Consider the following 10,164-nt stretch of genomic DNA (forward strand, 5'->3'; position numbering starts at 1 on the left):
AGGGAGAGAAAACATTCTATCAGGCTTTAACAGAGAGAAAATTGGCCAACAATGGCTGTGACTCATCCACAGGGCTGACACTGACAATGGATCTACAAACTGCACTGCAGGCTTACAGGATAAATCCTCAGGGGACTTGACTGACCTTATCAGATACAAAAGTTACATTTCTTGTTATATAGGTCTTGCTTTATATTGGTCTTAATCATCCAGCAGAAAAGTATAAAAATGAGGTATATAAAGTAAAGCCATATTAATATGCTGAGCTGTGAAAGGCTAAAGTCAAGAAATTCTCCAGATAACCTACTACTACTGTGGACTGCTGGACTGTGTTGGATTGTTTTGCTGAATTCACACACCTGTAGGTTGTACATACCAATGGAATACCCATCTCTGACAGGACTAAACAAAAAAAGGGGATACAAAGGAATGACCATTTTGTATCTGTGTATTCAGAATAGTTAGGACAGATATACAGCTACTTTTGCTTAATTCAATAAGAAGAAAGATTTGTACTAATAGTGTTTGGACAGGATATCCTGTCTTCATCTTATAGTATGGATGACCACTAGAAGATAACAACGTAAAATGTATTAATCATTGAAACTGTCCTACTAATCAGTTTTGAAACTGTCTCTTCGCTATTTGTTTCTCAATGAAAAAAATATAGAAAAAAAAAATGGATTACATGTTTGAGTCCAGGTTGGGAAGACTAACATTTTAAGGAAGTCTTGGCTTTACCAAAACATTTAAGGAATGTAGTTCAATGTTAAAGCCCAGGACTGACACTCAGCAGTAACCCTGGCTCACACACAGCTATGACACCCAGTATACCTTCCCACAGCAAGGCATAGAACATGAGGCATTAATTTCAGTGGCTAGGGAGCCAGGTGATGTGAAAATTGGAACAGGAAGCTAGCCAGATGGAAATCTATGTTATATAATGGCATGATTAATATTGGTAAAACTTTGATCTTCAATTATTCTGATATCAGTCCAAGCATAAATAATGGTATGTGAGGGTGTGTGCGTGTGTGCTTGTGTGTGTGTGTGTGTGTGTGCATGTGTGTGTGTGTGTAGACTGAATACATTTAAAAAGATATTTTCAAAACATAAGAATTCAAGCAATAATTAGCTGGGATTGAAACTGAGAGGGAAGACATAAACTACACATGGTGAAACTTTTCAAGATGTGAAAAAGCTTCTTCTCTGCTAGAGACAAAACCATGAAATAACACTTTAAGCCTCAAAGATAGATTAAGACATACTATTTAGAGACTTGGCTTTATGTTTCAGATACCCTCCATCATTTAAGATGATCTGTTGTTTTTTTCTTTTGTTTGTTTGTTTTCTGCAGTACCAGAGATTGAATTCAGGACCCTGCGCTTGTCAGGCAAGCACTTGTTCTGCTGAGCTATCTCCTTGGCCCCAAGATGATCTCCATTTGCTGCATTAAGTTGAAGGAGGTAAGAGAATAATGAAGCAAAGAGATAAATTAACAAATAGAATATGCATAAGGACTCTGCCAACAAAAGCACTTGGGTGTGCGCTTAGTGAATAGTTTCTGACACAATGAAAAAGTGACAGAAAAATAAAATATCAGGCCATGAAGTTTAGGGACATTTTTGCTGATATATCGTGAGTATTAACTAAAGGAACCTGTACTTCTAAGATAGTCCTCCAACTTCCCAAACAGAGAAGCATGAATCACGCTATGAAGGGCGGCTAACCCACTGACACTACCCCAGAAGTGGGCGCAGGTGGTGAAGGCGGCGCCCGAGTGCATGCCCGCAGGGCGCTCAGATGGCCAAGTGCCCCCGAGGCGGTGCTCACCTCTGCCAGTGACCATCACAGTGCCTGCCCAACGGCTTGCATCTTTTCGAGGGAGCAGTCAGACCTGTGCCTTTCCATTATTCCCTACCCATTTGCATATTTTTATCATATAAATTTGTGGATACAGTGCCCTTCAGCACACATGCCTGCAGTGCTTTGATCCCACTAGGCTAATGTTTCCATATCGTCCAACTTTAAAGAACCAAGCTTTGGTTAACTGGCCATATGTACAAATGCTTAGATGGCATAGTGTGATAATTCAATACATATATACAATGTGTACTGATCAAATAAGAATAATGATCCAAGTATTATCTCCTTATAATTACTTTGTGTTTGGAGACTTTGAGATTTTTTTTTTTAAGTGTATTTACTGCAGGGTTTACAGGGTCTCACTCTGTAGACTAGACTCATAGTCATCCTCCTGTTTTCAGTCTCCCAAGCACTGGGATTACAGGCATGCATCACCCACCCAGCCTTCTTCTCCATCTCAGCACACCCTGGGGGCGGGGCCGGCCCTGCATGCTGGGGATTGAATTCGGTCCCTACATCTGCCTAAGCAGGTGTTTTAATCCACTAAGCTATCTGGCCAGCCCTGACTTTGAGTTTTATTCTTCTAATTGTACATAACATTTATAATATATTTTTTATAAGAAGTGGAAATACCTGACTACCAGGAATACCAGCATGAATACTTTGGTAAGTTTCTTAGGGCTAGTTATGGACTCTATGGATTGGGTGGATAGAATTACAAATCTGAAAATTAAAAGAACCTTAAAGAAGCACAAGAAAACAGAAAACAACAAAATAAGAAATTCCCAATCAAGGTATCCCAAAATTTACAATTTTGAAGCACATGATGAACATAGATGTTCAGAAATACACCCAACATGCTAAATAACGTTATTTTAGAACCAAATCAATTGGAATGCATCGTAATAAGGAATAAAATAATATTCATGAGAGAGACAAAATAAATTGTAAAGCAAAGTAGGCAAAACTAAAACGATAACCCATCAGAATGATAAAACAATTAACCATAACCAATGGGAGTCAAACTATCTCCGCATCTGACATAAGGTTGTAACTGCTAAAATCAAAAATAAAAATTTACTTTCTATAAATTAATGTGGAAGTGGAAATAGCCAAAAATCATTTTTAAAAAACCTATTTCAAATTCTTACAACAAACTATATGAAACTTTAATCTGTCTTGCTTGGAAAAATATTTTTTTTTTTTTTTAGACTCATTCAAACATCGTGATTTCATATTCTTCTCAAGCCAGATAAAAGCTTGGAATTGCTTCATGGGAAAGCAGCTTTGTCTGGAATTGAAGGTTATATGGCACGAGTTTATACTTAGTGTGTGAGAACCTTTCTAACGTGAAAATACTACTTGGGACCGTAAGTCTACTTTCTCCTTTTTCTGATTCCATCCGACCTTTCAGCTTCTCATCATATTTTCAAACCCTCTTATTTAATGCCAACAAATCCTGGCATCTCAAATTGCTTTATACTCTCTGCTTCCAGAGTCATCTTTGATAACATGATTAGGCAGAAGATCATAAACTTGAGGCATAAGTGTTTCTGAACTCCAGCACAAGCTTGTGCTGTGAAGCCTTAATAACAACGCTCTTGGGGAGATAAAATCAATAGCTTAGTCACTAAAGGCCTTGTATATCCTGCTCACCTCTGTGCACACTAATGAAATGGTCTGAGAACTCCCAGAATCATTTCCTCCTGAATTTTAAAGCAGCAGCAGTAGAAAAATAGACTAAACAGATGTTTCTAGAAAAAGAAAAGGTTTTTAAAGATGTCAAAGTTGCTAAACTTTAATTTCCACAACATATTTTAAAAATTACATTGTGCAGTATTGTTATGGTTCATGTCTAGCTGTCTCCCCCAGAGCCTCATTCAGGTATTGGGGTGGCTTCCAGAGTTTGTGATTATTCATGATCCAATGCTGGGATTATGGGTGTGAGTGCTACACTCACCCTGGGGTAAACTACCTGCATACAAATGTAAGGAGGGGAGGGGCTTGCTAGCCGCTGCAGCTGCTGCCCCTCGCTTCTGCCTTTGCTCTTGCTGCTTTCTGCTGCCATGAGCTGCTGTCTTCTCCCACGTGCCAATCTGCTTTGGAGGCAGCCAAATAGGACTGAAACCTCCGCTAACTGTGAGCTAAATAAACCTTTCCTTTCGTAGTTTTGGCTGTTGGGTATTTTGTCCAGGCAACAAGAGAAAAGTATACTTCATAGGATTAAAGAAAGTATTCAAACTGATGCAAGGAATTCCCATCAGGTTTTAAATTCTAAGCTCAAGCAAACATATCTCACTACAAATGCTACTATTATAATGAGACTTATCCTAAATTAATGTTCAAAGGAAGCCTACTAGGGATTTATATCACTCTTTGAACTCATAACTGAGATCACACAGCTGAAAAGAATGAATCCAATTTTGCATGCTAATAGTTTCCCATTATTTCTAATTATTAAAATAGTCAGATAAAATGAGAGACTATTTGATGTACATTAGCACTTTAGAAATTAATACTGTTTTTTATTCAAACCTTTAAAATTAATATAAATTAGAATGACTTGAAACAATTAAAATGAATTTGCAACATCAATATGACTAGTATAATAGCTTCATAAAAAAACTTACAAAATAAAATAATACTTATGAAAAATTAGTTATTTAAACCAAGATTAAAATACTGTTTACTATGTAAAACAGAACCTAAATTATTTACATATGGTTTTAAATTTAAGTTCTTCAAATAATGTTCTCTAATTTTGAAGGATACAACAAGAATAAGAGAGATTCTATCTTTTCCGCCTCTAGAGTTTGCATACGGGTAAACTCAGCAGTGTTAGGAGGAGGGCTGGGGAGCTAACTCAGTAGAATAAGCACCTCCTGGCCAGCGCAGCGTCCTGAGCTCAATTTGCAATACCGCCAAAAAAAAAAAAATATATTAGGAAGAAATGAATTACAAATTCAACCATCAGTAACACAGCTTTCATGATAAAATGTAATAAATTCAATGTAAGTAAATAAATACCATTTCCTAGCTAAGGACAGAAACATATTTATTCTAAGTACTTTATTATGTCTTTGCCGTATACCAGAGTTTTCAAGTATTCAAGCATTCTAAGGGTCTTTAACGCCTGCTCTACTTTCTCTTTGCTATCGTTTCTAGCAGGAAAGTTCCACAGAAACCTGCACACTGTTCCATCATTTGCAGCAACCAAAATGTCAGAATGGACAGCACAGCCCAACTTGAAAACTCCCATGTCAAACGAGAGAAAACAAACATATGCAAATGCAGTCTAATTAATGAGTAATATAGAGTTCTTCTGTATTAGTTTTAGAAAACATCAAAAATTACGCTAGCATAGTGAGATGTACCAATGCCTGGATGAGGAAATGGGCAGAGAGAACCCAGAGGGAAGGGGGCAAATAGAGGAAAGGACGGGGGTAAACACACAGAGCCCCAGGGCAAGGTATTTCAGTTATTTATTTATTTTTGTTTATTTGTTTTGTGGAACCGGGGATTAAACTCAGGCCCTTGCGCATGCCAGGGCAGCACTTAGTCTACTGAGCCATCTCCCTGGCGCGCCAGGGCAAAACATTTCATTATCACTTCTCAATATTAGTTACCACTCCGTGACTCTAGCAGATTGGCTTTGGCTCTCAGTAATGGTCTGAGTTGATAGCAAGGTGGATAAGAGTATATTCTAAATCCTTCCACACCTAAAACACTTCAATACTTCCTGAAGGAAACTTCTGTGTTTTCGAGAGATGAAAAAGAACAGAGCATTCCTCCTGGGCATCGCAATGGCTCCAGCTGCTGAGCAGACCCCAATTTCAGCACCTTAGGAATGCGTTTTAGTCAGTTTTTCATACGTTATTATATGTGTGATTTGTGTGTGTGTGTGTGTGTGTGTGTGTGTGTGATTTTTAAACATATGAGTGATTCAATAGTCCTGGTGAGACAGACACATAGATGATGAGTAACACTCCAGCACAGAGCAGGTAGCAACTGACTGTGAGAAGCCAGCTGTATGGTCTTTGTGCTAGACTTAAAGAGTGAATGAAGTTCTATTACAGAAAAAAAGATGAAAGGTATCAAGCAGTCAGACAAAATATGAAACAAGCAAGATACAGAAAGAAACACACGAGCTGTTTTAAGTGCTAAAGCCAGAGCAGCAGGTAGAACGTGCCATGGTTAAGAAAAGCACGTAAGGGGAAGTGTCAAGTTTCCTGAATTCTGTGCAGAATCACCACATTTAACGAGCACCCTAGAAAACATGCTAGTGTGTTCCAGAAGAAAAGACACTAAAGCCCTTACTAAGACACAGGCCGCAGACTTCAGGCCTCAAACCTTGCAGAAGCAGCGTTGCATGTAAATGAAGTCATCTTAATCCACCTGCAGTTCTTCCACATAGCAGCAATTGCCTGTGATCACTGAACAAATTTGAAAACCACCCCGTGAAACCAGCCCAGCTTCCTAATTGCAGAATTATAAGCAAGAGATCAGAAGAGGACATAGGCGCTGTCATACACTGAAATCAGTGGCACAGGCTTTGAGAATAAACACATTTGGGAGGCTGAAAAAAGCAGCAAGAAGAATGTTATAGAACCTGCTACTGGAGACAGTGAAAGGTCAATAATCCCAGTTGTATAATGAAAGGAAATGGTGAGAATATTGCCCATAAAATCTAAAAGTGATTTTAAAAAGCATTTTTTATCTTGTTGAAGAAATAACATATCCAAGCAGTTAGTGAAGCTAGCAACTGGCACATAGGTACTTCCCACATACAAGGACAGTGATTCACACGGCAGTCAGGAGTGCAGCAAGAGCCAAAGACAGCCAAACCCCGGAGTTCAAGTGGACTTCAGTCAGAGAATGTCCCCTGCTCCTCGGGCAGGGAATCCTGACAAAGGGAATCCACAGCGCAGAACCAAGACAACACCTCGCCGAATTTCAGTGACAGAGTGAGTTAGTGACTGTGGCACTCTTCACCTTTCAGAATGGGAGTCCTGTCCAGCTATTCCAATTCAGTCTTACTTCTGTTGTGGTTGTGGAGAACAGCGACTGACCTGCTTAGCTCTCGGTGTCTGGGGTCCACAGAGCCTCGGGCTAAGAAGCTGCATTCATACACGGAGCTGTGCTCAGTAATGCTGTTCTAAATTTAACACGACGCCATAATGGTAGAGCACGGTGGTTTTGCGAATGAAAGGCGGGGTTGGGAGAGTTCAGCAAGTTGGCTCCAGCACCGTACTCCACGGTCTTCTTTTTTTAATGTTCTTCCCAGTAGCCCTTTCCTCGTGTGGCCCTTCATACCTTCATTTCACACCTATGACAAAGTGAACATTCTCCCCCAGTCTTGTCCTTCTCTTTCCTATTGTACTGTGGAAAAGTTCAAACCAGACTTCTTTTCTTTTTCTTTCTTTTTTATGGTACTCGGGATCAAACTCAGGACCTTGCGCTTGCCAGGTGGCGCTTATGTCACTGAGCTATCTAGCCCGGCCCGTAGGCCAGATTGTTAAAGGATGACAGACCACATAGAGAAAGATCTTGGAAATGAGAAACTTTTTTTTAGTAGTCAAAATTTTTATTAGATATATATTTTTTTGAGTTATGAAAATTTTCCTCAAATAGTATGTAAATTATTGCTTACAACATACTAGCATTTCATTATTTGCATTACAAAGAGACACACTAGATTCATTTATTAAAATCCCAACCATTTTCTAGAAAACACAGCCCAAATTTGATATTCTTGTAGCAAGCTTTAGAGTCATGGGAAGAATGCACATTTAGGGCTTACAAAGACTCCCCAGAGTTAACAAGCCCAGGTCTCTAGAGCACTGTGAGTAGCGAACCCTTTCACACCCCAATCCCAAGCAGGCGCCCAGTGGGATTCAGCTTCCTGTGTGCAGCGTCGGCTGATTCTGCATTAAACAGGAATACCTTTGAGAAACAGTAAGCCATTACAGTTTTAACCCCATAAATTTTGTGTTGCTGTACCTCACGGTAGTGCATGACTGAAATCTGTGCCACTGTTTTCGTCTCTACCGCCCTAATGGTTAAGCAGGTGTACAAGTACCAAAGATCAACAAGCCAAATTGTTTTAACAGAACAGAAGAAAAGCGATGTGCAGCTACTGTGTTCGGTTTCCATTACGTGTGTGGTCACATTACTACTTGAGCTGTGGTTCATTTCTAAGACTAATTTAACATTTAGGTTTGTATAGCTCAGAAAATACGCTGTGAGATGACTTGTTGCTAAACACCAATACTTTCCATCAGCAGGAAAACACTATGCAAATGATTTTATGTTGCATAAAATACAGGGGCATGTGCAGCACCAAGAACACACACATAAATCCTTCAATTGGCACCAAATGCCTATCACTAAAAATGAACTGGCTGCATCCGCAGACTTTTCCTTTGTATACAACAAGCTTTTGTATTCAATTGGAAACATGTATGCATGTTTTACAGGCATTTTATCATCACTACAACCAACACCGTATGGAGAAGGTAACTGGTTTCTGTACCAGTAAGCTACGGGCATAAACTCCAAGCTCAACTCCGCCACTTTCCGTAGTGCGTCACAGGAAGAAGACGCACGTTTGTGCCGTGTCCACTCTTTCACCTTCCTCCATCCGGATAAGCAATGACAAAGATAATGAGACCTAAAGGCAGACAAGTAGAAGCGCTAGGGAAACTGCCCCTGCTTATCATTTGTCCCAATTAATCTTTGTAAAAGGACTGAAGAAATTTTAACAAAAACAGAAAAAGAAATTTCACAGGACAAGTACATTAAATAAGAAGAAAATATCTAGTTACCAGGGTAGTTTAATTTAATCCTGTGGTCAATGCCCTAAACATACAAATATTAAGTAATGACTGATCACATAAATCAATAGGATATTGACCTACTTTTTAAACATTTAGAAAACTAATTATCAATCAATGTCTATAATGTATTCTTACTTTAAGATGTGCAAAAATTGTGTAGTTGCTAGGTGTAAAACATTTTCCCCTAGCTCTTATTTTCTTCTCAATTTCACTAATTAATTACTTATGTATGCAAACTTTTCATTACGGAATTTCCATAAATATTTTATAATCCTCTCTGGGATCATTTATGTTTTATTTTCCTCCAAAACAAATTCTTCTTTAGGTGAACAAAAATTTTAGATTCACTCATTATTGTTAAATGTAAATCAAACATATTTTTGTGATTCAATAGTAGAGAAATGGTATACTCAGACATATGTTAATATTAAAAGTCTCTAATACCAAACATGATGATTACTGAAACCAATAGTGAACTTTTAGAAGTGAAGAACCCAGGTACTTTACAAACAGATAAAAACTTTAAAAATTCACCCTATAATACCCATAACTGTTATACACATATAAGTTCTCTTACTTATTACTGCTTTTTAACCAATGTGAATATACTATTCATAGAAAAGCAATAAATCAACATAGTGTGATAAGAAAATGTTCTGTAACTTGCCAGTAACAAGTAAATCTCTCTTTGTTGCTATTTAAATATATATTATTTCTATATTTTGTTTCAAATATGAGTCCTAATTTCAAATAGAAGATTGTAAAGATATCTATATAACATTTTTAATCTGTATATTCACAGGATTAATAAGCTTTCAGTGGATTACTATAAAAAGGGAAAATATTTTGTTGGATACCAGGTTATATGAGGGTTAAATTGCTAATCATGAAGGAACCTCTGACTTTGTTGGAAAAGCTCAATATTTGCAGCAGGCAGCTGAGGACAGGGGCTTCTGACATCCCCTATTCTGGAGTAATAAAGCTGCCAACTTTAGAGATCATTGACAAAATTTACTGCTTGGAGAAGTCTTTGTACTAACTTCCCAAGGTCCTGCTCAGTTCTTGCCTTGTCTCAGTATAGCCTTCCTTTGTTTGAAAATCTAATATATATGGGCTGTCCAGTGGAGCGCCTTGTTTGTCCCCGCAGCCTTTATTCATGATTGAGTGTCGGCCTTCTTGGACTCCCTGCCAACCACAATTCATTGCCTCTCTTTAGTTAAGTCATTTCTCATACAGTCATTTTAAGAGATTGGGGCTAGGCAAGTCCATGATAATATTTCTTCTTGAAAATTACTGACATTTCACTGTGATAACAATGTAGCTCTAAACTTATCTAGAATTGCATGGTGCTGCAATTTCTTTTGTGTATTTTATTTAATATTTTGTACTTAGTACATGGTCTACAGGGTCTCACTACACAGCTATTTCTTGATAATTAGGTCTTACACAAATGCCACTAATA

General features: G+C 38.2%; 1 protein-coding gene across 1 annotated transcript in view; it reads right to left on the reverse strand.

Moving 5' to 3' along the window:
• The window catches only part of LOC101565073 (ephrin type-A receptor 6), a 1,186,195-nt gene that overhangs the window by 999,689 nt on the left and 176,342 nt on the right, over positions 1 to 10,164 (reverse strand).

The sequence above is a fragment of the Octodon degus genome, unplaced genomic scaffold (genome assembly GCF_000260255.1).
Source record: "Octodon degus isolate 3935 unplaced genomic scaffold, OctDeg1.0 scaffold00237, whole genome shotgun sequence".
NCBI classification, from domain to species: Eukaryota; Metazoa; Chordata; class Mammalia; order Rodentia; family Octodontidae; genus Octodon; species Octodon degus.